General features: G+C 42.1%; 1 long non-coding RNA gene across 1 annotated transcript in view; it reads right to left on the bottom strand.

Annotated features, from left to right (window-relative positions):
- The window catches only part of LOC145529807 (uncharacterized), a 373203-nt gene that overhangs the window by 115957 nt on the left and 229920 nt on the right, over positions 1-27326 (bottom strand). The window contains exon 7 of the long non-coding RNA XR_014071362.1: positions 15466-15623. This is a non-coding gene — a long non-coding RNA (uncharacterized LOC145529807). The remainder of the gene's footprint in view (positions 1-15465; positions 15624-27326) is intronic.

Genomic DNA, 27326 nt, shown 5'->3' with positions numbered 1-27326 from the left:
GCTTATGTAACATCTCATTCTGTCAGCACTTTAAAGAGAAAATCATGGAGGGTGATGTTCCAGCCTTTGGCTCGCCTGGAGAAAATATTTGGGAGTGTGTGCATAGCTCCGTGGAGAACCATTCTGATCTGGAGGCAGAGAAAAGAAATTTTCCTTTCACCAAAACCTCTGAAAGGCTTTCCTCTGCTTGTTGATAAGAAATCAGGACTCTACATCCAGATCAGATAACTGGATATAATTTCTTCACCATCAGATTCATCATACTGAACATAGCTTGTTATCCAGCATAATGATAAAGAAAACAACCAAACTGATGACAAGTATTTTTAATAATAAACACCTGACCTTCTATGTTACAAATATATAATTATCATGGATCAAGGAAACATAAACAGGTTTGGGGGAATATTGAAAGAATCACGTTGGAGCGTCAACAACGAACAACTTGGAAGCTACGCTACCTGGGTAGGAAGACACACACACACACTATTTGCTTAAGTTTTAATTGAAACTGGGGCTGTTCCAGTTTCAGTCAGGATGACAAACTAGTTGGGAGTGGGGGGCCCTACCAGCTCTGCCCCCAGGACTTCAGTCTGGAGAGCCAGAGATGAGAGAAGTTAATGGATGTGAGAAACCGACGTTAGAGCCGTTTGACAGCCCTGGGGAGAGTGGTGCTTCCTGGGGAGTCGGGGAAAGGATGGGCCAGAACAGACTCTGTCAGGAGTAGGAATGGGAACAGGTTGAGGGAGAGCGTTTTCTTTGCAGTATTTCCTTTTTTAGTCATAATCAGGGCAGATTATGGCTGCCCATCAAGTTAAAGGCTTTGGAAGGAAAGAGAACCTCATCTAACAGACGGTCACTAAGTCGTGTCTGACTCTTTGCGACCCCATGGACTGTAGTCCACCCGGTTCCTCTGCACATGGAATTTCCAGGCAAGAATACTGGAGTGGGTCACCATTTGCTCCCCCAGGGGATCTTCCTAGCCCAGGGATCAAACCCACATCTCTTGCATCTCCTGCATTGGTAGGCAGGGCTCTTTACCTCTGAGCCTCCTGGGAAGCCCATTGAGGAAGATACTCCAGACAAATGTAAACCAAAAGAAAGACACGTTAGTGATTTTAATATCACATAAAATAAAAATAAGGTGAAAATTCTGTAACTGGCATTATGTAATAAAATGATAGATCTTAGAATTTTATTTTTATAAACATTTACTGACCTTACATTATTGCCTCATAATATATAAGGGACCCACTGACAAAAGCACAAGAAGAATGAGAGAATTAAAAAAAAACAAAATTAGTCAGTCCTGCTTGTGGGGAAAGGAAGGTATATTACACTCCATTGGGAGACTTCTATTATTTATAAGCCCAGTACAAATCCAGATATTTGACAACATAACATATTGGTAAAGCCATGGGGAAATACATACATTTACCACTGCCAATGGGAATGCAGATATTCAGCACTCAGGAGAAGGGTCTGCATCTACCTAGAAAAGTTCCAAATGAATTAACTCATTGACTCAGCAGTCTTACTGCTTAAAATTGATCTCAAATATACACGGACACAAATACAAGATGAAATTTACACAGAAAGTATTTATTTCCAAAAACAAAAGATTAGGAACAACCCAAATGACCATCAACAGGAAACTGGCTGAAACTTTTTGGCACCATCCACACACTGGGATACACAGCTGACTATGGGAAGACAAAGAATCTCATATCATGATATGGCAGACTACACGGTTTTTAAAAAGAAGCTAAGAAGATACAGTGGTCGAGTATGAATGAAAGTGTGAAAATGTTCGTTGCTCAGTCATGTCCAATTCTTTGTGACCCCATGGACTGTAGCCCACCAGGGTCCTCCATCCATGGAGTTTTCCAGGCAAGAATACTGGAGTGGGTTGCCATTTCCTTCTCGACCCATGGATTGAACTTGGGTCTCCTCCACTGCAGGCAGATTCTTTACCATCTGAGCCACTAGGGAAGCTCTCTAGACATAGTGTTTACTTAAACTCTTGGGTAAATAGGGGAAGGGAAAATTTTCTTCAAAAGAAACAATAAAGAATAAATAATAAATTTGTTACCCATGGGAGAAGGAGGAAGTAAAGTTTCTGAGCAAATAAAATAATGTAGAGAAATTTAAAATCCGGTAATATTAAATTTGAATTGGAAATATCAGAACAATTTTATGATACGCTTTGCTTTAAAACCTGTGTGTATTTTCCAGGCTAGAAGCAATGAGGTTAGAAACACTTATAGCACTTAAACTGAGGTCCCTAAAACCAAATCCCATTAAAGCCTGGGCACACAGCGACATAGAAGATGACAGGTCTGAGGGAGAAAGTTCATAAGTCTTTCTGGCATAAGCTTCTTGCTATGTCAGCACGAAAGGAAGTTATGAGGGGAGCCATTCCCTTCTCCAGGGAACCTTCCTGACCCATTGCAGGCAGATTCCTTACCATCTGAGCCACTGGGAAAGCCACCAATATCAAAGACTAGCAGGATCCTGTTTCAAGGACCCAGGGACTCACCTAAAGGTCTATCTGTTGGCCTCATGGCAGGGAGAGGAGGGGCTAAGCATGAAAAAGAATAATGATATGCAATAAATGGAACACTTCAAGCATGTGAAAGCTCAGAGGCTCTTGATATTAAAATACACACATTGGTCGCCACTGGAGGTTGCTAAGATACAAGCCCATGATTGTGAAAATTGATAATGGCAAGAAAATTAAACATTCATCCTGAATTTCTTTTACCAACCTTATTTGAGGGTAAAAAAAAAAAGGTTGCTGAGGGATATTTCTTCTTTATGGAAGAATTCTGGCTAATGCATGCAGAAGGAATAAAGGAATTATAAAATCACTATTTTGCCATTTCTAACAAAATAATAAATGTTGGCAACAATGAACCAAGACCTCTGACTTCAAGTTAAGTCAAATAAGAAGTCAATAAAGAAAGAACTAAGCAAGATTCCAGATATTCAGAAACTGAATGGATAATTACTAAATAAGTTTTGAGTTAAAGAGTAAATTACATGAGAACTGAACAATAAAATACTACAGGCCAAAATGTGCAACACAGCTCAAACAGCATGTAGCTTATGATGAATTTTCTGGTGAACAAGAAAGTTGGAGAATAAAGAGCTAAGCGTTCAGCTTAGGAAGTTGGAAAAAAAAACAGAGCAAGAGAAGAATAAATTCAAAGAAACAAGATGAAAAGAAATAGTGTTGGTATGAGGATAAATCAATGAAATAGAGAATTACAACGAAACCAAGAATGATAATGTTTCTTGAATTAAGAAACATGAATCATTCAACTTTCTGCACTTGAAGTCTAAATAAAAAACAAATGTATATGCCAAATAGACAAAATATATAAAGAAATAAAGTTGAGACCTGGAGACGACCTTTCAATAGAACATAGCCCAGCAGGACCATTTCAATTCTTGTTTATAACATTTTTCCGGCTCCTTCCAAATATAGGCAGACCTCAGAGATACTGTAGGTTCCATCCCAGACTATTGCAATAAAGCAAGTATTGTAATAACGCAAGTCACATGAATCTTTTGGTTTCCCAGTGCGTATGAAACTGTTGTTTAGATTATCCTGTGTTCTATTAAGTGTGCATTATGTCTAAAATAAAATGTGAATACCTTCATTAAAACATACTTTAGTGCTAAAAAAAATTACTAAGCATCAGCTGTAACTTCAGCAAGTCATAATCTTTCTTGCTGGTGGGGAGTTTGAAATATTGCAAGAATTACCAAAATGTGATACAGAGACCGAAAGTGAGCAAATGCTATTGGAAAAATGACTCCAGTCAACTTGCTTGGAGTGGGGTTGCCCCAAAGCTTCAACTTGTCAAAAATTCAATATCTGCAAGCCCAATAAAAACACATTCCAATAAAACGTGGTGTGACTGTATATTGAATGCTACAAGTTAGATAAACTGGAAAGTCTGAAGAAATAAGACAGCCCTCAGTTTAGATATCAGCTGCAGGTTCAGGGACCACCTGCACTTCAGACCAGCTGACTGCAAATTGGAGGGACTCCATATACGCACTGTTAGGTTCAATGCTTTGCTGAAAGACTCACAAAGCTCACGGAAGGCTCTTACAACTCACGGTTAAGTTTATGACAGACAAAAGACACAAATGAGCTCCAGGTGAAGGCAGGGATACCTAAGGTGGAGGCAGGCATCTCTGTAAAGGATGGGCACGGAGCATCACACACGGGAAGCTCACTCAGAGCTCTGGTGTCCAGAGATCCTTCAAGGGCTCGGCCCCATCCTGCCCATAGGGCTGACCTGCATGCCCTGGCCCCTCCTGGAGGTCTGGGCTTACTTCTCCCTGGTTACTCTAGAGACAGAAATTAACCTGAGTCTTCCCCCAAAGCCCCATGTAAGTCACATTGTTGGACTGTCCAGTGGCCAAAATCCCAGGCAAACAAAGACACTCTTATCACACAGGATATTCCAGGAGCCTGGAGAGCCCCTCTTACCAGCCAAGGGCAAAGGTCAGACCGCTCTTAAGGTCCAATTCATTCTTTACTGCACACTGGCTACAAATTTAGGGGAGTCAGACAGAGAATCCAAGATTTCTAAAAGGTCTCTGGGTGATTCTGACAAGCCAGATTTGGAAACCACTGATGTAGCTTAAAATCATGGTGTGAAAAACAAGAAATGGAATGCTTTTTTGTGTTCATGAGCACACAGATATTAAGAGGGGAGTCAAGTCTGGAATTTGGGGAAGGTAGCTGAGCTGTAGAAGATTCCAGGTTCCTGCAAAGCACACCTCACCCTTACGCACTGTCTACTCCCTCACCAGCCCTCATGCATCATCTACTGATTGAACCCATGTCACCCTCATACCTACAAACCTGTTCTCATTTTGTCGCAGTTAACGAACTATGAATTCTTGGAAAAGCATTGTGGAGTTCTGCACGGCCTTATAATTCAGAAGGTGGTGAGGGAGGTTTCCAGGCATGCCCTGAGGAGACGACTTGGGGATAATTCAATCAGTATGGTTTATCTATTGTGCCAGCAAACTCTGACCCTGCCCTTACCCGTCCCTCTGGGTCAAATTTCATTTCCCTGAAGTCAGACATCGGCAAATGTGGAAGGGCTATTGCCAATTTGATAAAGCAAAATGGAAGAAGATTCTTGCAGTCCAATTACTTTCTAAATAATTTATCATTCATTCAACTTCACCTATGTTTCCCACAAATGGGAATCTCAAACACCGTGTGCGTTGCAGACAGATTATTGTCTTGACTAAATGTCAACTATGCGTTCTTTCTCTTTCCAGTTTTCCTCATACTCAGTGTTACTGAAGCAAAAGAATCAGATGAGAATCCATTTCCTGTTCCTGCTTCTTCACATTATGAAGCCTTGTTGCATAACCGTTACTTTTTTCCCCTTCAATAATAAAAGTCAATGGCTCTGCTCACAACTGATAACATTTCTGTGGTTCCTGATGTGGAATTAATGATAAGGATAGAATCTATGTCGAAGTAATTGTTACCTAAAAAGGAGGTAAACAGAATCTAAAATTATGCTCAACTAATAAATAGTTGCTGAACAGGGCCCCCCATTACAGGGCTTCTGGTGGCATAAATCTGTTTTGAAAACTAAGAATCTGCATTTTAAATAAGCAACCTGGTGATACTGCTTCCCAGGTGGCACTAGTGGTAAAGAACCCACCTGCCAATGCAGGAGACAGAAGAGACATGGGTTTGATCCCTGAGTTGGGAAGATCTCTTGGAGAAGGAAGGGCAACCCACTCCAGTATTCTTGCTTGGGAAATCCCACGGACAGAGGAGCCTGGAGGCCAACAGTCCATAGGGTCGCAGAGTTGGACATGACTGAAGTGACTTAGCATGATGCTGTAGCAGAAGATTGTAGGGTCACTCTGTGAGAAACATTTTAAAATCCAGATATGAGCATGTATATCACCTGTGGATATTTCCTCCTGGGCAAATAAATACTCCGTATTACCCTAGGCTACTAAGAAGAGAAATAATTTAAAGAACAAACTATGAATAGATGTTAAAAATATTTAAATATTCCTACTTGCTAAGCCTAGGGGTGCCTTTGTACCTTTTTTAAAGAAATAAATATACTTCCTACATATACTTGGAGGAAAAAAGGCATTTTTCCCAAATAACATGTGTCAAAAATAATAATTCTTTCCTACCCCAATCTAGCTCAAATTTAGATGTCTGAACATAAAGAATATAACTAAGAATAAGATATGAATGAAGAGAAATATTTCCATAACAGTATGTATAGAGACTAACCCTACCCAGGAGCCAAGTATGGCAGAAAACTGCTGTAATTAAGGATACAAAAACACGTTCTGTTTCAAGCCTCAATTTTAAGATACTTGTAGGTTTTCACAATTTTTCTTCAAGGATAAATTTTCTGAGATTATGCCTGTGAATGCTGAGGAGGTCTATGGTTACCAGGAAATGGTTCTTTATCTGTTTCTTAATAGACAATAGGTGACGTGTATAGAATATGTATTTACAGACTACAAGGAAAAGGGAGCTGAAAAGTCAGATTTGAACCTTTTAAATGCAGTCTGTAAGTCAGTCTCAACATTTATGACACAATTATTTTCAAGTTCTAAATGAGACAAAAGTGATAAATTAAAAGAGTGTTAATGAATTGTGACTCAGTCAGCTAGGTTGAGTTTTCCCATTGATGGCCAATCACACTTAATAAGAGCTTCTATCCTAACTCCCTTCAGTTCAGTCTCAGTCGTGTCTGACTCTGTGCGACCCCGTGGACTGCAGCACGCCAGGCCTCCCTGTCCATCACCTACTCCCGGAGTCCACTCAAACCCAGTGGCTTTGAAATCAGCTTTGGGGAAATAATAGTAGTATTTCCTGTTTTCAGATGTGAAAGTTATCATCTCTATTACTGATGAGGTGTTCAAATTCTTAAAGCACCATCTGTATGTAAACAAGTAAAGATGCAATTCACTTTCCACCAACAACTCACTGGGAATAACTGTTTACATACTTAAAGAAGGTCTAAGAAATTGTGGATGTAGTGTTTCCATTTCCTCAAACAGAAACCCACTGTCCATTCCCCTGATTTTTCTATTTGCTTCCGTTTTTTTCCTAGTAAATAAACATATAAAACATCTATGGCTGGAAAAGCTAAAGGCAAAAATCAGAACATGCCAAACGAGACTTCTCGTTTCAGAGTTGAGAACCAACATGCATATACTTCACTGTTACAAGCGCACACACGCACACACGCACGTGCACGTGTGTGAGCCCAGGTCCCTGCAGGTGGGCAGAGAATGCATTTGAGAGCGTCACGCGGCTCAGCCTGCAGTGGAGCAAGGACACCCAAGTCATACCCGGCTCAAATAGAAGGTGCAGGGCGTCCATAGGAAACCCTGGCCACAGGGAAGCTGGCTCTGTTTCCCAAGAAACTAGAATAAAAAAAATGTCACTAAGAGCGAAAATGATCTTCCCTTGGGTCCTAATTTTGGGAAGTTTTGTGTCCTTAGGGACATAATTCCTGAACGATTTGCTGGGCATTTATTTGGACCACTCTCAAGTATGCCCAGTTTTGTGGGAAAATGAAATCAGCCCTGTAAAACTAGAAAGCAGGAGAGAACCGTTTCACAATGTTTATTGGATAAAGGCTAACATCCTTCACAAACCGTTTGGCTTTCCTGGTTTCAGCTATGGATACGCGCCTGGGACTTGTGGGGACGACATCCATTCAGCGCTGATCAGTTGTGAGCTTGGCTCCAGGGCACTGGGCAATACTCGAACGTGGATCTGACTCACTGCAGAGCTGCCAAGTGACTTTCGTGTACTTGTTCTGTGCTGTGCAACGTCATTACTGAATTATTTGCTTTCCTTATCAATAATAAAAGAGTATTCCATGCTTATTATGTGCCAACCCCTTTAAATGCATCTTCCATTTAGTTCTTCTGTCAACCCTACAAGGTAGATGCTGATGCTATAGTGAGAGGCATTTGATGCGAGGTTGGTGGGGGCAGGGGCTGGAGGGGCAGTGAACTGAGAGAGCGGAGTGGAAGAGCCAGGGTTTACATCTTATATTGTCTTCAAAGTGCAGTCTCTCAACCAGGTTTATGATAACCTAGGTGCAGCCAAAGAATGCTGCGCTGCTTTAAAGAGACAATAAAATAGGGGGATGGGAATACGATCCAGTAACTCTATTAAGCTGTATTCTGAAGTCCTTCTATAGTAGTAAAACAAAAAAAGAATTAAAAAGCTCAGTATCTTGTTTCTTATCACAATCTCCCTTATCTCTTACATTCAACTACTGTTTTGCTACAAAATGTATTATAACAAAGTGCTTTTGACCATTTTTTCCTCCCCTAGGGCCTAGATACTAAATATTTATTAATGGGAAACTACTTTAATCTGGACATTTAAATTATGGGTAAAAAATATATTACGTTTAAAAAATGGAATGAATGACATACGGAAGTCATTTTATAAACAAAATCATATTTTTATTTCAAATGGATTTTTTAAATTGAAGTATAGTTCAATCCTAAAGGAAATCAACCCTGAATATTCATTGGAAGGACTGTTGCTGAAGCTGAAGCTCCAATACCTTGACCACTGAGTCATTGGAAAAGACCCTGATGCTGGGAAAGAGTGAAGGCAAAAGGAGAAGGGTGGGGTGACACAGAGTGAGATGGTTGGATGGCATCACCAACTCAATGAACATGAATTTGAGCAAACGCCGGGAGTCAGTGAAGGACAGGGGAGCCTGGCCAGGGGTCTCAAAGAGTCAGACACGACTTGGCGACTGAACAACAATAGTTAGTTGACAATGTTACGTTCGTTTCTGACTTACAGCAAAATGATTCAGTTATATATATATATATATATATATATATATATATATATAATTTTTTTGGATTCTTTTCCATTGTAGGTTATTATGAGATATTGAATACAGTTCCCCGTGCTATACAGTAAGACCTTGCTGTTTATTTTAGATATACTAGTGTGTATCTGCTAATCCCAAACCTGGATTTGTTTTTAATGGAAGTAACACCTACAATGTCTTTAATAATAAAACAAACAACCAAAAAGCAGATACTTCAGGGCTTACAGAGAAAAGCAGCAGGAGTCTCTCCATCTGTCCTGCCCCTCGCACCCCTGCTCCTCAGAAACAGGGACCTCTTTTATAGACTTTGTGTTCGGTTATCTTCTCATCACTAAATAATGCAACCAATTGCTGCCTTGAATCACCAGTTTTAAGCACTATCAATCGATTTCCACCTGGTGAGAGAAGGCGGACATCAGTTAGATCCAAGCCAAGCCTGGCCGTGTTGGAAAGAAAAGCCAGTTTTGAAATCAGGGGGAAGGACATGTCTTCAGTGGCCAGCTGTTATTTGTATTGCCTTAAAAACTAAGAATGTGACCTTTGGCCTCTCCAAATAATGGAGTCCATCTTGCAGTCCTTCAGGGACAGTGGAGACACAGATAACCAAAGGATCCTCGTAGAAATCCTCTTTCTTTCTACTTTGTTTTCACTCGTCCCCTTTTGCTCGTCTGGTTGGATAATCCTGGACTCTTTAGATTCCAAGGGGGCTGTGTGTGCTGGCTAAGAAACCCAACACCCCTGCAAAGGCTCCAGGAAGTCGTCTTAAGGAGTAAGTGTGTTTTGTAAACAGACGACTGGCATCGGATTGAATACACGTCCTCGTAAGCCACCCCTTGTCTGTGCTCGCTAATGGTCTCGGGATTTGAGCCGAGGATTTAGCTTCAACGTCAGTGAAGCCAGCATTAGGATATGCGAGAAACACGGCTGTTCTCACATCCCGGTATTTTCTTCATTTACAAAGTCATAAACTTCTTAAAATAAAAAGCATAGCCTTTTTTCAACATGAACCTACTCAAGCATAATCCTAGCTTTCTTTAATAATACAGGAAATAAAAAGAGCATGGTTTGGAAATAGACAAAGGGAAGCATGGATGAGAACTAAAATAGCTGAGTTTGCTGAGTGGTTCCCAATGTTTATTCTGGGAAACCTTGGGATTATTTATATGATCTTAAAATATTCTCAACAGTCTAGAGATATGGCAAAGCCTAAATACTTTTGATCTGAAAACCAACATAATTAGACTTTTTTTCCTGACATATTTTTATAAGGTTGGCCAAAAGTTTCATTCGGGTTTTTCCATACGATGTAATGGAAAAACCCAAACAAAGTTTTTGGCCAGCCCAATATAATATAGATGAAGCAGGAAGAACAAGAACAAATATATGAAAAGACCTGTAGCTCACATTCAAGCAGATATGGATTCCATGGTTCAGGTTTGGTGACACAGGTATGTATGATAGTGTTAGTCACTCAGTCATGTCCGACTCTTTGTGACCCCATGGACTGTATCTCACCAGGATCCTCTGTCCAAGGATTTCTCCAGGCAAGAATATTGGAGTAGGTTGCCATTCCCTTCTCCAGGCGACCTTCCCAACCCAGGGATTGAAACTGGATCTCCAGCAATGTAGGCAGATCCGTTACCATCTGAGCTACCAGGGAAGTAAACATGTATGATAACAATCCTCTAATTTTTTAAAAATGACAGTGAATCTTTGGGTCTCTTACCATTCACATTATGTTTCACATTGTGAAAATCAAGGGCTCCTGGCATTTCAGACAAGTCAGGGCACGAGTGTGTTGAAGGAGACTTAGCTTTTGTTCACCTTCCTTTCCCTGACTTAGACTGCAGTAATATTGACACTATATATTCCAAATGCAACTCAAAAACATAATTATCACAGAATCAGAAAAACCAGGCTTTTAAAAAAGTTTCCTGAATACAGATTCATTTATACATTTTATTTATATGAAGACGAGTCATTAACAAGCACGAGTCCCTGTCCAGTTGTGACAGCGTGTGACAGATCAGTACGAGACGACAAAGCTGTGCTGGAGACGAGAACCGGTGGAGAAGGAATTCAAAAATAAGAGGAAACGAGCTCACAGTTCAGGCAATGAGGACTTTATTGAGCGGAAAACAGAACGATTTTCAGGTAACTAATTGAATTTGGAAGACAATCTGTTTTTCCCCATCAGAACAAAGTCTTGAACCGTAACTTGGACATTATCGCCAGACGTGTTTCTACTATTCCTTCCATTCTCGACACATGTCAGAGTGTGGAGGAAATAGTAAAGTGAGTGTCATAATGTGCCCTGAGTTGATTTCTACGCACTTGAATGAATTCATCGATAGAAAGGCTTCTGTCTGTTTTATCAATAGTGCAATGGTCACAAGTATCATTTCATGATATTATTTCTGAACCTAAACTGAGTTTGGTTCAAGGTTGAGTTTGCTTATCTGAGATATCTTTTTTTATTGTTTTTTTTTTAAATACTCTTTCATGGGGAGGAATTAAAAAACTCAAGAGGAAATATCTCCACAGGTTTCAACCTTGTGGACACCTGTCAGAGATGACAGCTAAACAGATTTAAGGGACTAGGTCCTCCTAGGACACAAGCTAATACACCAAGGAGTGTCTCAGAAATCTTGAAGACTGGTCCTGGTTCTGCCACTGATGTGGCATGTCATTTGATGTGCGTCCCCATGCCAGGAATATGTGGCATGTCATTTGATGTACGTCCCCATGCCAGGAATCGCTATTTTCTAAATAACAGTAACCTACTTCCGAAGGGGTTGGTAAGCTGTCCGATTTAAGTCATAAACAAACAAATAAAAAAAAGTTTTTTAATTTTCCTTCTTCTATTACACACTTCCCATTACTGCCCGAGTACAGGATAAATCCTTATGAGTTAGGGTGGTGTTTATTTTTAAAAGTACTGCATGCTCCCTGGGTGTGAACACAGGCATTTATCGTAGCAGTTAGCAAATGCCATCAAGTTAACCATTTCCCTCTTATGCCAGTAAGTCACCAACAACCAAAGGCAAAAAACATATCATCAGATGTGGGCTGTGATTTAGAAAGTGTTTACCTAGAAGCATCTGATAGAGAACAGAAAGTTGGATTTCTCTTGGAAGACTTTTCTTGAAATCTGTCTATGCCCCTGAGGGCGACTTGACCTTCAAAAAGTCACCTTAGTCTTCGGAAGCCTGGGGTCTCTTCTTCGTAGTGGGAATAATGACATTTCTCTCACCCAGTGGCTCTAGACATTCTGAGAGTTTAAAACAAATAAAGGCTTGGGTGGGGCGGGGGAGGGGGGCTCTTTTAAACTGTCATGGCAACCCTACATCAAATTTTGAGATTCTCACTTGCATTTACACTGTTTCCACACACAAAGAACAAGTTAAAAGATTTCACAGGAGAAAGAAGACAGTGGGATTCAGTCGACTTACCAGATTCAATTTCCCACAAGCTAAATAACCATTTCACTTTCTAATTATTTTGGCGTTGTTTAGACATAGTCACAGAGAACCTAAAAGAACAGCAAATGTTTACCTTTAAACTTCAGAAGCATCCTCTGACAGTATTTTTTTTTATTTTCAACTTCTTCTCCAATGCTCCCTTCTGAGAAAAAAGACTGACTTTTGGAAAGAATTCACAGATTCTATTCCCACGGTATTGTGCACATTTTAGCGAGTGGTTAAATTTTGTTCCGAATGATTCTATAGCTGCTACAGGCAGAGTGACACAAATTGAAGAACTGGGATAACTCGAGAGAACATTCAGTATTAAAAGTAATTATTCTTTCCTCCACGATGGCACTATCTCAGATGATATTTTTCTCTTAATTATGTAATTAATTGCCTCAGTTCTTCATTTCACTCGGAAACACGGTGAAACATCACAGTCTCAGAAAGTAAAATACTGGGGATTGTCCACCCACCAAAAAACCAGGGAGGCAGAAAAAATAAAACCCATGATGACATAAACGCATTGCCAAGATTCTCAATTATAATGCAGGTCTGTTGCTGTTATCGTTGCTGTTTAGTCGCTAAGTCGTGTCTGTTTTGCCACCCCAGGGACAGCGGATTCTTTACTGCTGAGTCACCTGAGGATGCATAGTACGGTTTTGCATGTAAACAAATAGCCATGTGCGGGAGATGAATACATGAACGGTGAGAGTGACAGCTTCACTGGGACAGCAGAGTGGTCCACGGTGCTTCATACCTTCGTGGGACAGGTGTGCGTGGTATTCCTGGGACAGATATTTAAGTGGTGCTATGTCAGCTAGAGGAGGTTTAAGAAGCTCCACGATCATGAATTCAATCATTCCATCAGCGTAACACCAGCTTACGGTGGTCTGTGCGTGGTCTTGTACACGTTCAAGATTTCGAATTTCTCCTCTAAGGCAATGATCCCCAGATTCTACATCTCTAGACCAGATTACTATTCTGAGCTCCGACCCATAAACCTAACTCATCGGAGGACCATGCTCTTGGCATGTAGATGGGTACCCTACGCCACATTTCCAAACCTCTAGTACAGTGGAATGTCGGTACCAGTGGGGGAATGGTTCCAGAACCTCCTCCTTCCATGTATATCCAAATCTGTAGATGCTCAGCCTTTTATATAAAGAGATGTGGTATTTATATGTAACCTACACACATATTCCCAGGTACTTTAAATCATCTCTAGATTACTTATAATACCTAACACAGTGCAAACACTATGTAAACAGTTGCTGGAGCATGACAATTCAAGTTTTACTTTGGAGAACTTTCTGGGCTTTTTTTACTAGATATTTTTGAATCACCATGGTTGAATTTGTGGATGTGGAACCCACAGATATGGAGGGCTGAGTGTACGATGACGTTTCAAAAGCACAGACTTCACAGTCAAGACTGCCTGGGTTCCAATCCTGATTCTTCTCCTGACACCTTACAAGCTGTGTGTCCTTGATCAGAGTACTTACCCTCTCTGTGCCTTAGCTTATTCATCTTCAAAGTGGTGGAGAGTTATTTAAAGATTAAGTCAGTTCATTTCTGAGAAGGACCTAAAATATCGCTGACACATGGGAAGCGCTCAATGGGTGTCGTATTCTTTTCTTGGGATTCTTCTTCTCTGTCTCAACAAATGGCATGGGGATTTGCCCAGTGATTTAAACTGGATTCAGCTCTTGGACCAGCCACTTATCAGCTCGGTGACCCTTGGCAAGTGACGCAACCTCTCAAAGAGCCTCGGTTTTCTCCTTCGGGAAACGAGCATTCCAGAGATTACTATATGGATTTAGATGAAACCCAAGTATCAACAGAGTGCTTCACTCGGGGCCTGGCATGTGGCCACACTCAATAAAGATAAGCAATTGCTTTTATTTCTCTTGGACTCTTCTTCCTCCTTAAGTCCCATTTCTAATTACTTACCAAGCCTTGTTGCTTTTAACTCCTGTTGTTGAGTCACTAGGTCGTGTCCAACTCTATGTGACCCCATGGACTGCAGCACGCCAGGCTTCCCTGCCCTTCACTGAGTTTGCTCAAATTCATGTCCATTGAATCGGTGATGCTATCCAACCATTGCATCCTCTGCCACTCTCTTTTCCTTTTGTCTTTTAACTCTTACCAACCTCCAAATACCTCCCCTCTTTTTTTATGCTGTCTCTCCCCTTTGTCAGTTTTCATCTCCTAACTGTTCTTTTACCCCCAGCTCTGGCTTTCAAATCCATCTTTAGTTCTCCTCTCACTCAGGCTTACTTGAGTCACAGCCCTGCCCCCATCTTCCACACTGCCTCTCACCTATACCCTCAGCACAGCTCAGGGAGCCTCCACATCCAGTCTCTGCCCCAGGCTTACCTGTCCACCTGGGGTCCAGCTCCCCTGCATGGACACTAGCCCAGCCTTTCCAAACGATCGCAGCTCCCGGTGGATCTCATGGACCCCTGGGCCCTGACACATGCCCGTCCCCCGAGTTGGCAGTGCCACAGGGGCATGAACCAGCAGCATGAGATACAAGGGGCAAGTCACGCAAAGCCTTCTTTTCAGACCACTATGTAAAAGTGTTCGAGGGACTTCCCGGGCAGTCCAGTGGTTAGGACTTCCCCTTCCAAGGCAGGGAGTAAGGATTCGACCCCACATGCCTGGTGGCCAAAAAAGCAAAACATAACATAGAAACAATATGGTAACAAATTCAATAAAGACTTTAAAAACGGTCCACACCAAAAAAAAAAAAAAAAAAAAAACCCTTAAAAAATAAGATTGACCTATAAAACCAGAAGTTGTGTTTGATACGATCTAATATGAGTGGTGAGAATACAAATTTTCCATCAGTTTTCAGGTTGGGACATGAGAATTCAGAGATGCCTTGCAAAGCGTTTGCTGTGCATGGGGCCTGCGAAGCTTGGGGATGCTGTCCACTCCTCTCTGCCATCGAGGTTGATTCGGGGAAAACCCCCACTCTCTCCGGATGTCTCATATCCTCATCTCTGAGCAACTTGACAGACAGACAGACCAAGATCACGCCCTCCCCACAGACCAGCTGAGCGAGGGATTCCTCGGGGTACACATAAGGCACTTACTATGTGTCCCTGTCTTTCAGCGAAGGCGCCCCTTGATCGTAGTGTTTGCCTCTGTCTCGGAAGAGGGAATTCACAGGGCCTGGACTCCATCTTAGGCCTGTTCGTGCTGATCATGTTCGGCCGCCTCTCTAATGGACTCTGAACTCTGTGCTTACTGCCTGTGGAAACGACAATAGAAGGATAAGACCCCCTCCGGACAGGGGAATCTTGAAGGTTACACTGATCCCCCACCTCCGGACAGGTCATAAATTTTTTTCCTGTAACCTCAGGCTTATTGATAATTGACTGTTTGGAATGTAACCTCAGGCTTATTGATTATTGACTGTTTGGAATGTAACCTCAGGTTTATTGATTATTGACTGTTTGAACACACAACACATGAATGATGGGGTTATTGTGATTGTATTTACCTTTCCTTTGTTATGTAAGTCACAAGGAAGTTGGGTGGTGGGTTCAGACATGTACACATGGGGTATAAAAGACTTTCACAAATGCCGGTCGGGGTCCTTGGCTAAGAGGATACTCTGCCTTGGGCCCGCTGGTGTAATAAACTGCACTTCACTATCTGCATCGTCCTTCTGAGTGAGCTTGTTTCCCTGAACGCATGGCTATAACATCTCCTCTAAAGTCTAAGAGCAGAGTTTTGTGTCCCATTTGTTTCTGTGTTGTCACAGTCCAGCCTTGTTCCTGACACATGGCAAAATACTAAACTGACTTTGGGCAAAGGTGATACATCTGCAAAATGAATCGTGTTTCACAGGAAGAACTGGCTGATATTGGACTGAGTCTTCTCTCACATCTCTTTCAGGTTCTAAATGATGCACCTTGATCTGTAGCGGAGGCCACGAGATGAGTCATATATGTTGTGTGTGCTCTAAGTCCTTGCTTGATAATGTTCCCTTGTGACATGTTGATAGATGGCTAAGAAATCCACCTAAAAATATCTGAAGTGAAGGTTTCAAACGGTGGTGAGTAAATCACTCAGTCTTCCAGAATTTACGGACGAAAGGGCATAGTCGTCCCTTTGAAAATATTTTGAGTTAACTTCAAATTATTTATTTTCCGTAAGATTAAAGTCTCTCCTTCCAACTGTACTCCTGAGGTTTGTTGTATTCTTTGTTAACCGGAACTGCACCCTTCGAAGGCAACATGCCAAAAAATATCTTTTTTGATTTGTTTTTGTGGTTTTATTTTGGAGAAGTTTGAGGGAAGGAGTTAGTTTTCTTTCCTCTTTTTTTTTTTTTTAACTCTTTGTCAACATTTGAGTTACAATAGCTGCAACAGTGGCCAAGCTGATAAGAAGGAGGAACCTTGCAAAACTACAAACCTTGAGCAAGAAAGGAAATTACCAAAGAGAGAATTTTCATTCTCCTAAAATTAAAAACAGCCTAAAATTAAAGCAGCATGACTGGAAGCCTCCTCTGGTTGTTTTTCATTGGCTTTTAAAGACAGCCAAGAGGTGATCCTGTAAACAGCACACAGCAATCGCCTTTTCTTCCCCGTCTCTCCATCAGAAGAAGCAGCACGTCCCCAGGATGCCATAAACGACAAGTAGGCGCAAAGCCTGTTCTCTCAGACCCACATTGTTCTTCCCCTGTTCTCTGATTCTTTTAAGAATGTTGCCAACAAAGTCAGGCTTAAAATTGCAGTGCTTGGGGAAAAAAAGTACAGACTAAGCTGTGATAAGGAATTTTGGCATTTCTTGAATGGAAGTTCTAATGACCGCCTTGTTCTTATCTGGAGCTGGTGGGGTGAGGATGGGGAATGCAGAGTGGGGTGGAGGCCAGGGCCCAGCAGATGTGAAAACACAGACCAATTAGCAGTCTTTCTGGGACTCGTGGTTCAAGGACTGCGGAGGAAAGGATGCCAGAGGCACCAGTCCAAGGTCGCTTTCCTCGGGACGAATAGCTGGGACAGCCCTGAGTATTTGGATGGCTCATTACAGTTCTCCTAATTCCAAGACCCTTGTCTTTGCTCCTCTGACCTTCCGTTTGCTCCTGAGATTACTTAGCAATAAAATCAAAGTGCGAGAAAGTGCAGAGTATTTCTGCAAAGATCAATCGACCTGAGTGATTCGGAAGGTGTGCGTATCAGATTTCACTGTTTTCCCCCCACATTCTCACTTCCTTCCAAACCAAATGGTGATGAAACCACTGCCAAAGACATCAGCTGAGTGGTGATGGGAACACTGTCTCGTGGTTCCTCAGACTGGCTAAACGTCTCATACAAAGACACATGCTTGCAGTTACTGTAGTAGTTTGATGCTTATTCAAATGTAAGAATAAACTATATCAGAAGAAAATGAGAGAAGGAAATGGAAGGCAGGTCCAACTAGGAGTAATCCTTTGGGACTACTTTAATAACCAATTTTGGATTTCTTAAGTCTGTTTTCAAGTCGATGACACAGAGGACTTGTCTTAGGCTGTAAATCTGTGGGGGCGGTAGGGCTTAAGCAACATTTAATTCTCATAGTTCTGGAGGCTGGAAGTCCAGAATCTAGGCAGATACGGTTCTTCTGGAAAGCCCGCCTCCCGGTTTGTAGATGACTTCTTTCTGTGTGCCCATGGGATGGAGAGAGGGCTCTGGTGTCTCTCCCACTTCCTATAAGGATGCTAATCCCACCACTGAGGCTTCACCCTCACCACCCACTTCAACCTAGCTACTTCCCCGAATTCCCACCTCCAAACACCATCACATTGGGAGTTAGGGCTTCAGCACACAAATCTCAGGGGGACACATTCAGCCCATAACCAAAATCATAATCAATTTACTGAGATTCCTTTTCAATTAACTGTTAATAAAAACACGGTTTAATCAGATCCGTGTCCATGAAGACAAGACTCCAAGAAGGCTATTTTAGTAATGGAGATTCCTAACTGTTTCCTGTCAAACCCTAAAGACAAGCTTGTGACTCGATCATAGGTGTTTGTTGTTTTGCTTTGTTTTTCTCCTAAGAGAGTTCTGTAAAAGTAGGCTTAATGATATCTTTGTAGATTATCCCCTTACACAACAGACAGGATTGTCTGAAAGCTAGAATTCCTTATGTTCTACAGCATTTGTAATCACAAACTGAAGCCTTGCAATAGGGAAATAGCTGTATTTTGTGAGGTGAATAAATTGGCCAGGCATATGCCTCCAATAACTAGGCTGTACTCTCTAAATCATGGTGATAAGGAAAGTATTATCTTCTATACTTTCTTATGTAGAACATTGTACTACTTTTGTGTGCTGCATATTGTTTGCTGGAGAAATATCTGGATAGAACAGGAACATTTCAAAATGCTATAGCCAGCACTAGGAACTGTACTCAATATTTTGTAACAACTTATAAGGGAAAAGAATCTCAAAAAGAATAGATAGATAACTGAAAATATAGATAGATATATAGTTGAATGTATATATATATATATAATGTATGCATATATGGGGCTTCCCTGGTGTCTCAGCAGTAACGAATCTGCTGGCCAATGCGGGAGATGTAAGACAGGTTCTATCCCTGGGTCAGGAAGATCCCCCGGAGAAGGAAATGGCAACCCACTCTAGTATTGTTGCCTGGAAAAGCCCATAAGCAGAGGAGCCTGGAGGGCTACAGTCCATGGGGTCAAAAAAGAGTTAGACGTGACTTAGCAACAAAACAACAGCAATGTGTATATGTGTGTGTGTATGTGTATGTATATGTGTGTGTGTGTGTGTATGTATATGTGTGTGTGTGTGTGTATATATATATATAACTGAATCACTTTGCTATACACCTGAAACTAACACAACATTGTGAATCAACTATACTTCAATTTAAAAATGCAATAAGATTTTTAAAAAATGCTATAGTCTTTCCCTTCCTGATGGCCAGTCTCTAAAGCTATTTGGCAAAAGTCTAACTCTTCAACTATTTCCATAAAACTCAAATTCCCTGCAGAAGAATCGAAGGGTGGAATATTAGCAGAGCAACTATGGGAAATCTTGCTGGTCAGGGGAGACGTCTGCTCCGGAAGACCGTGGCGTGCTGTGACTCCGTGTTGTCCCCACTGTGGCACTAAGTGACAAGATAAGGCAGGACAGGAAGCAAGAGCTTTCAGAAGGATTTTGCCAGGCCCTAGGAGGGGCTTAAGGCCCCTAAAGTAGCAAGATGATGTTAAGTTCTGTTTGGGTCAATGGGGCAAACATTCAATTAAAGAATTTCTCTCCAGAAGTAAGGGAGTCAACACCTTTCCGAGCATGTTTCCGAGTCCCAGTGTACAACCAACACAGCGCCTTATAAGAAAGAGGTCCCAGGAAAAGGGGGGCAGTGAGCTCACAAAAGTGAAATAAGCACCCGTCCAAAAGTCCTGACCATAATGGCTTCATTTAGAGCAAGAGGTCCTTACATCTATAGAGGTCATTTTTTGTCTTAAGCCTTTACCTTTATACAGTAAAGAACATCACTCGGTTAAGAAACTGATTCTGTACAAATAAGACTATAATAATTAGCAAAGACTTTTTAAAAACTGAAGGTAACATTAGACAAATCACGTAATAAATACTGCGAACTCTCCCTAACTGGTGAGTTAGCTTAACTGAAAGTAATGAGTTATTTTAATGGATACAACGAGCTGTGGTGCTGGAGAAGGCTCTTGAGAGCCCCTTGGACTGCAAGGAGATCCAACCAGCCCATCCTAAAGGAAATCAACCCTGAATATTCATTGGAAGGACGGTTGCTGAAGCTCCAATACTTTGGCCATGCGTGCGTGCCAAGTCACTTCAGTTGTGGCTGACCCTTTGTGACCCCATGGACTGTAGTCCAGCAGGCTCCTCTGTCCATGGGATTCTCCAGGCAAGAATACTGGAGTGAGTCGCCATGCCCTCCTCCAGGGGATCTTCCTGACACAGGGATCAAACTTGTGTCTCTTACATCCCCTGCATTGGGAGGCGGGTTCTTTACCACCAGCGCCACCTGGGAATCTCCCTAATAGTGCCTAATCCTGTTAAATTCCCTTCTATCCATTGATGCCAGACATGTATCAGATATATAACCTTTAAAACCTGGGCTACAAAATGTTAAGAAAAAGTCCCATTGGAACACCCCACTGTTAAAACACCTTCACAAGATGCGAACTGAAATAGCTCCCAATTATTGCATTCCTGCTGTGTTGGGACTTCCAGCTTGGCAGGTCAGCTCTCTGAATCCTTACTAAATCTCCCGTTTACTGGAGGAGAAACGAAGGGTTAGAGAGTAAGTCACCTCACCCAAGGGCATAAACTTGGGTGTGGGGTGAGCCTAAGCTGAACTTTTCTCCCCAAAGACATTATCCGAGGAGGTGGTTTCCCATCCCAGCAGCTACAATTTGCAAAAACACCTTCGTGCAAATCACACGGGTTATGTAGAGCTGAGCTTTGACTACGGCCCTAAAAAAGTATAAAAAAGTGAAGCATTCGGTCTGCCAAGACGTGGTCCGAGTCGGTAATATGAGAATGGCACTTAAGAACCGAAACTATTAGATTATAAACTGTCACAGAAATGACTGGAAGGGCTTTCCAAGGCTTCTAGAGGGAGTGACTCCATCCCTGACTGCGCATGCGCGGGCCCACCCCCGGCTCCCCGCAGTGACCTGTTGGACCCTGGCTGCCGCCTCCTAGATGAAAAATTCAGTCAGTATCTCCCTTCGGACTGAAGGTTGGCTAACACAGTTTTTTGTATGTTTGTTTTTGTTTTTATTGTATTTGGACACTTTGCAAGGGAGATCTTTGCTACCCAACTACAGAAAGAGTCACATAAGGAAACTTCCTGCGCATCAGAGCCTAAGCTCTTGCCTTTGCAGGGCCTCCGAGTTTCCGCATCGCCTTTGATGACCCGGCCTGTGAACAGCGTGCCCGCAGGCACTGTGCTCCAGGCGTCTGTTCAGACAATTTAATTTGCTAAGACAAAGGTTACCTAAGGAACCTAACTCCCTTTCCATGCACGAGGCAGAAGGGTTTTGTGTCCCTAGCAGGGGAGACACAAAACCCAGAAACCCTGCCAGACGCGAACGGTGCAGGAGGCGGGCGTTTCAAGCTACCGGGAGGGAACTAGGACCGGACACTCCCTGGTCTCACACCCCGCGACTTGGCTGCCCCGGCCTTCAAAGAAAGCATCCGTGACTCCGGACCTCCTTCCTGCGGGACGCCCTGGCTTTTGTTTCTAATTTAGGCTTTCTTCTTTTCACTTTCTCCTTATTCTTTGAGGGTCTCTTTTTCATCTTTTCCCTCCTCCCTTTTCTCTTTCTTTCACTTTGTTTTCCAACACAAATAATGTATTGTGAAATCAAGTTTAAAGGAGGATAAAAGAAAAAAAAAAGAACTTAAAAGGAATCAGAGTTTGGGGGCACTTTCTGATTCTTAAACCACAGGAATAGATCCGTTTTGCATCTTCAGTAGTCACTGGATCTATCAGATCTCAATAAAGTTGCCTTTTAACTTTTTCACTCAACATTCTTTTGTAAGTGGTTTTCCCTTTCCCGGAAAGTTATTGGAGAGATGCAATAATCAGGTGATGTTCTGTCCTGTCAGTATGCCTCTCGTTTCCTTCTTGCCTTCTTCTTTTCTGTAAACACAAGAATCTCTGCTTTCACCATCTCAGCTACAGCTGGGCCTTATATTTGTCACAGCATCAGGTGGTGGAAAAGTCTAGTGTAAGGTTCACACAGTTGTGTTTTAGAACTGCTCTTAACCAATGTTGAATTCACCTATTTCTATTCGCAAGCATTTAGGGGCACTTTTAAGGAGCGTGAGTACTGGTGGAGCGTAAAGCTGGTGCTCTCTCCTCCTCAAACACTCTGAGAGCCTGCAGTTTGCTATTTCTCAACCACAAAACATTTCCAGGCAGAGGCAGATAAGGCTTACCCTTCATGCTGCCTTGTGTGATATATAAAACTTGGGTTGTGTATGTGTGGTGTCAGTTATTTTAAAAGCCTTTGTCATTTCTCAAACTTTCACTCCACTTTCAGAACTCTCCTGATGTAATTCAGCTCTAGTTTTTCCTGGATCTGCAGAATGCTTCTGTTTCTAATTCTCAAGTCATTTTCTTCGTGAAGTGCAACTATGTATTTATTGGTACAACTTACCTAGAAACAAGGCCGAAGAAGAATAACCTGAGCCTTGCGATAAGCCTGTTATCTTCTCCTCTTGCCGTCGACCAATATTTCCTGCGTTTCCATGTGCCATGCCGTGCTATCTAATAATTCTCTCAAGTTTCAGCTGATATGATGAACACACTTAAGACATAAACTGTTCCATTCTTATGGCCATGAAATATAAACCAACAAAATAAGCAGTGACATTGTAGTCAAGCCTTAAAATCACCAGTCCATGAAGGCAGGTTTCTAGCGGGTGTAGAAGTGACTAACTCATGTTCTAAGTTTAGAATTTATTTCTTTGTGTGATTTTTTCTTTTATTTCCAAATACTACCCCTCAACCCTGCAATAACTACATTAAATAATTTCCTACTATTTCTACCCCCAAGTGAAAAATTGATACACTAACATAAGCTACCACAAATACAGATTAACCTGAAAAGCTTTCCCGCTTCCCCATTTAACTGCTCTGAAGTGAAAGCATTATTGGGCAGTTAATGGGTGAGTTAGAACTGGACATGGGACAGACTGGTTCCAAATAGGAAAAGGAGTACATCAAGGCTGTATATTGTCACCCTGCTTATTTAACTTATATGCAGAATACATCATGAGAAACGCTGGGCTGGAAGAAGCACAAGCTGGAATCAAGATTGCAGGGAGAAATATCAATAACCTCAGATATGCGGATGACACCACCCTTATGGCAGAAAGTGAAGAACTAAAGAGCCTCTTGATAAAAGTGAAAGAGGAGAGGGAAAATGTTGGCTTAAAGCCAACATTCAGAAAACTGAGATCATGGCATCCGGTCCCATCACTTCATGGGAAATAGATGGGGAAACAGTGCAAACAGTGTCAGACTTTATTTTTCTGGGCTCCAAAATCACTGCAGATGGTGACTGAAGCCATGAAATTAAAAGATGCTTACTCCTTGGAAGGAAAGTTATAACCAACCTGGACAGCATATTAAAAAGCAGAGACATTACTTTGCCAACAAAGGTCCATCTAGTCAAGACTATGGTTTTCCCAGTGGTCATGTATGGATGTGAGAGTTGGACTATAAAGAAAGCTGAGCGCCTTAGAATTGATGCTTTTGAATTGTGGTGTTGGAGAAGACTCTTGAGAGTCTCTTGGACTGCAAGGAGATCCAACCAGTCCATCCTAAAGGAGATCAGTCCGGGGTGTTCACTGGAAGGACTGATGTTGAAGCTGAAACTCCAATACTTTGGCCACCTGATTCGAAGAGCCAACGCATTGGAAAAAACCCTGATGCTGGGAAAGATTGAGGGCAGGAGGAGAAGGGGACGACAGAGGATGAGATGGCTGGATGGCATCATTGACTCGATGGACATGGGTGTGGGTGGACTCAGGGAGTTGGTGATGGACAGGGAGGCCTGGCGTGCTATGGTTCATGGGGTCACAAAGAGTCAGACACAATTGAGCGACTGAACTGAACCGAACTGAATGGGTGAGAATACTTGATTGTTCAAGGTAAAATCATCACTTTCAAGTTAAAAAAAAATGAGCACATGTAAAGATTTTATTTAACTCAATGAAACAGAGATGAGTAAGACTTAAAAATTAGTTCGAAAAAGAATTTAAAGATTAGACATAGGTGTGGGCCATCAAAAGTGTGACACAGGAAGCTCAACCCAGTGCTCTGTGACAAGCTAGAGGGGTGGGATGGGGTGGGAGAGGGGAGGGAGGCTCAGGAGGGAGGGGACGTACGTATACTTGTGGCTGATTGATGCTGACGTGTGGCAGAAACCAGCATAATATTGTAAAGCAAATATCTTGCAATAATTTTTTTTAAAAAGTGCTGAAATTGAATTTACAAGTTGATGCAAGACTGATAAATATCCAATAGGGAAATAAAATGCAATATTTTAGATTATCTTTTCTATAAAGTACAAGTCAGTTACAGGGACTAACCAAATTCATCTGCTTTGCTGTAGACTAGAATCACTTGCATCCATACCAGTTTTCTACAACTTAACTTCTACCCCTAAAGAGCTATAAAACAACCAAGTCAACAGAAAGGCAATTAAAGGTTAAATTCCTATAAAAATCAGTCTCCAGAGAATTGGCTAGCCCTATACTGTTCAGTACCATCACCACCAGGCATCTGTGATTATTTAAACTAATAAAATGGCATGAAATTTAAGCATGAGTTCCTCAGTTGCAGTAACCACATTTCAAGTACACAGTGGCCACAGGGGGACTAGTGGCCACTGTATAGCCGAGGGCCGCTAGAGAACAGCTACATGAGTGTGTGACTGGAGGAAGTTCTACAGAACAATGCCGCACTGTACATTACAATGACCACAGCTCAACTGAAAGGGCGCCCAGTAGCCCATTTGTCCATTTCCAACTCAGACAATGTTTTTCTGACAAAATAAGCAACAACAATAATGATATGAAACAGTATGTGAAAGGGTAATGGCTAGTATTTATCAAGTATCAACCATATGCTGCTGCTGCTGCTGCTGCTGCTGCTAAGTCGCTTCAGTCGTGTCCGACTCTGTGCGACCCCATAGACGGCAGCCACTGGGCTCCGACGTCCCTGGGATTCTCCAGGCAAGAATACTGGAGTGGGTTGCCATTTCCTTCTCCAGTGCATGAAAGGGAAAAGTGAAAGTGAAGTCGCTCAGTCGTGTCCGACTCTTAGCGACCCCATGGACTGTGGCCTACCAGGCTCCTAGGCACCCTATAAGATGATTTACATATACATATTACAACTCTAACTGAGTTTTTACAATTTACATATATTATCCAGTTCTTAAAATAGCTTAACCACATGTATTAGTTGAGGAAACAGAGACTCAAAGGTATTAAATAATTTGAGTCTTCATAATTTACATACGTTATTTAACAAGGCCTCATAATAACTCTGGAGAAGGCAATGGCAACCCACTCCAGTACTTTTGCCTGGAGAATCCCATGGACGGAGAAGCCTGGTAGGCTGCGGTCCATGGGGTCGCAAAGAGTCGGACACGACTGAGCGACTTCACTTTCACTTTTCACTTTCATGCATTGGAGAAGGAAATGGCAACCCACTCCAGTGTTCTTGCCTGGAAAATCCCGGGGATGGCGGAGCCTGGTGGGCTTCCATTTATGGGGTCGCACAGAGTCGGACACGACTGAAGCGACTTAGCAGCAGCAGCAGCATAGTAATTCAGACACACTTATTAGTGGATAAATCAGAAACTCAAAAAAACTAGCATAATTCACTTGAAACTATGTAACTATTAAGGGGTAGAGCCTTACATCTGTGTAACTCTTAAGTCTTACTTGTTTCACTAGACCAGACTGCCCAGTATACACGTCTTAAAAAAGAAGTTAGGATAGTAGGCACAGGTACTTGTAGGATGCAACACCTGGGAAGCCCCAGTGTTAATATTCAGTTCAGTTCAGTCACTCAGTCATGTCCGACTCTTTGCAACCCCATGGACTGCAGCACACCAGGCCCCCCGTGCGTTACCAACTCCCGGAGCTTACTCAAAGTCATCTCCATTGAGTCGGTGATGCCATCAAACCATCTCATCCTCTGTCGTTCCCCTCTCCTCCCGCCTTCAATCTGTCCCAGCGTCAGGGTCTTTTCCAATGAGTCAGCTCTTCGAATCAGGTTTCCAAAGTATTGGAGTTTCAGCTTCAGCATCAGTCCTTCCAATAAATATTCAGGACTGATTTCCTTCAGGATGAACTGGTTGGATCTCCTTGCAGTCCAAGGGACTCTCAAGATTCTTCAACACTGAAGGCGAAGGAGAAAAGGAAAGATATACCCATTTGAATGCAGAGTTCCAAAGAATAGCAAGGAGAGATAAGAAAGCCTTCCTTAGTGATCAATGCAAAGAAATAGAGGAAAAAAACACAACGGGATAGACTAGAGATCTCTTCAAGAAAATGAGAGATACCAAGGGATCATTTCATGCAAAGATGGGCTCAATAAAGGACAGAAATGGTATTGACCTAGCAGAACCAGAAGATATTAAGAAGAGGTGACAAGAATACACAGAACTGTACCAAAAAATAAAAAGATCTTCTGAGTCAATGTTGTTATTACTCTGAGTCACATAAATAATGAATCTTGCTATAATGTCATAATTCTCAATATTTGTATTAAATGTCACTTCTGATGTTTGATTTAGGGGATAGAAAGTGAAATGCAGGCTTGTGACCATCTACCTTAATACATTTTTTCATATAAATGGATCATGTCCCATCTAACCCTATAAAACATTCCCACCATTGTCACCTCATGCAAAAAAAAAAAAAAAGCAAGACCAATGTTTACGAGATTCCAGAAGCAATGTGATTAAATGAGAATTTCAGAGCTGAGTAATTTTCTGGCTTAACAACACTTGACTGAGCATTTCCGTTTACCTTTTAACTTCTCTTCTAATGGGGAGACAGTGTTCGTACATGCTTTCACTGCTTCAACCAGAATGGAAATGCCTTATTATTATTTTTCCCTAGATGTCCCGGTGCTGATGCTGAGACTGAGGAGAAGCGGGGACAGAGGGGGTGTCGGTGGAGTCAGAAGGCAGTCAGATCAGTGATTGAGCTTAGAAACCGCTGCAGGCATTGGTCAGAGCCATGGACTTGATGGGACTAGAGGGGAGGTGGAGAGGGGGTAGATTCTAGGAAGGACGATGGAAGAGAGAGGCTTGACGCGGGAGCTAAGCGCAATAACACACGCTGTGCGCGAATCCTCCCGTGTGCACGCTCACACACTCAAGCAGTGGGGCTGAGGGTTTCCAGGGTCCTTTCTAAAATGA

The sequence above is a fragment of the Giraffa tippelskirchi genome, chromosome 12, assembly GCF_054371585.1.
Source record: "Giraffa tippelskirchi isolate mGirTip1 chromosome 12, T2T-mGirTip1v1.2.pri, whole genome shotgun sequence".
Taxonomy (NCBI): Eukaryota; Metazoa; Chordata; class Mammalia; order Artiodactyla; family Giraffidae; genus Giraffa; species Giraffa tippelskirchi.
This window is presented reverse-complemented; position numbering and strand designations above follow the sequence as displayed.